This window comes from Cynoglossus semilaevis, chromosome 16 (genome assembly GCF_000523025.1).
Source record: "Cynoglossus semilaevis isolate Cse_v1.0 chromosome 16, Cse_v1.0, whole genome shotgun sequence".
Classification (NCBI taxonomy): Eukaryota; Metazoa; Chordata; class Actinopteri; order Pleuronectiformes; family Cynoglossidae; genus Cynoglossus; species Cynoglossus semilaevis.
The window spans coordinates 53,893-55,558 of NC_024322.1; the positions used below are offsets into that span (position 1 = coordinate 53,893).

At 38.0% G+C, this 1,666-nt stretch overlaps 1 protein-coding gene across 3 annotated transcripts in view; it reads right to left on the bottom strand.

Annotated features, from left to right (window-relative positions):
- pknox1.1 (pbx/knotted 1 homeobox 1.1) overlaps positions 1-1,666 on the bottom strand; it is a 14,592-nt gene that overhangs the window by 3,838 nt on the left and 9,088 nt on the right. The window lies entirely within an intron of this gene.

The window sequence follows — 1,666 nt, forward strand, 5'->3', positions numbered from 1 at the left end:
ATACAGTATATACATATACATACATACAGTATATACATATACATACATATATATATCTATCTTGTGGCATAGCACAAGTACATTTTCTTGGCAACAAATTTGGGATACTGGCTCATCCGTGTTGCTGCACTGCACTAATTTATTGATTATTGTCCCAGGCTTATTCATGAGGACATAGGGGTGCACTGACAATAGGGCCAGTTGCTCCATGCTGCGCTTAAGCGCCAATTGCCTCCCTTCCCTCCCCATTTGGCCCACACCCACAATACCCAAAAGGCAAGTGAGCTAAAGCCCGACTACCTCGGACACACATCAGTTGACTGTTGTTTAAATGTGGTTAAGGCAGACCAATTTACAGCTTTGTCTTCACAATAGACAGCCCTCTGATCAACAGGATCAGACACATGACGCAGCTAAATATTTGCAGGAGCATCTGACTGTGCATACACAGATACCTGCAAAAAAAACTAGGACAATGACTATCAACTATTCTGATGATTTTTTTTTTATCGGTTAATCAAGTAATCAGATAAATCGTACATTTTTAAACCGCTGTATTAACAGCGGTGAAAGGCCTCCTAAATGAGCACAAAATCAAACAGACATTTTACACATCAGTATTTTAAATTTCAGCTGATTTCATAGGGAGGAAAATATAATAAATACACTGCCTTGAATGTTTGAAATGCAAGTCTGTGTGATAGCAGAGTAACTGAGTTTTCCGCAGTGCGGGAATGATTTGATAGCCGAGACATTGAAGATAGATGAACTTAGGACATAAAATAGTGGGTTTCCACCAGAAAGTGACCAGCAGGTTTTCAATTTACTAAAAATTCAATTGAGTTTACAAATTTGGAATTATTGATCCTACAATAATAAATAACATGCAGGATACATAACAATGATATCAAAGTAGGTGATTTTTTTTTTTTTTGAATATTTTTTTATTGAAAAGTATAGGCTGTATAAAACAAAATAAGTGGCGTCAATTGAGTGACGTAAATCACTTCTAATGTAAATATTGCACAAGCCTGTGCTCATACCATTTTCATCATGCAGAAAGGTGCCATCTCAAAAAGTCAATTCGCTACGTTCTGCTCTGTCTTTTGGTCAGTACCATTATCCCCAAACTATACATCAAAGCAGGTCGATCTAGTGCTTTTTTTTTTTTTTTTTAGATATTCCCTTTTAATAGTTCTGTTATTTTTCTGTCACACATCATCACTAGTATGCATTTAAGTTCAATCCCACCTGACTGCACACTCTAGCTCTCCACTATTAATTACCCTGGGTGACTGACCCTACTCACTTTAAAATCCACCTCTTATTTTCACGTGCACACTCTCTCGTTTGTACTAACCTTCTTTCTTTTTTCCCCCCTGAACTCACCTGCTATTATATTCACCTGCTAATACTCTCACCACTGATAACAGCCATCTGCCAATTTCATTGTCAACAGAGCCATCTTCCTGACCTAAGCTGTCTATATATATAAACTGCCATTGCAAAAAGGAAGGTGCTCGGCTCTGATCCCTGATGCATTCCTAAACTATTCTAGAAGTTCAACAGCTCAACTTTCAGATTCTTCTTTTTCCCCATTCGGCTTTGTCCCTTTTTTCTCTCCCTGTTCTCTGCATCTTCTACTCTGACTCCAACTATCTGCATG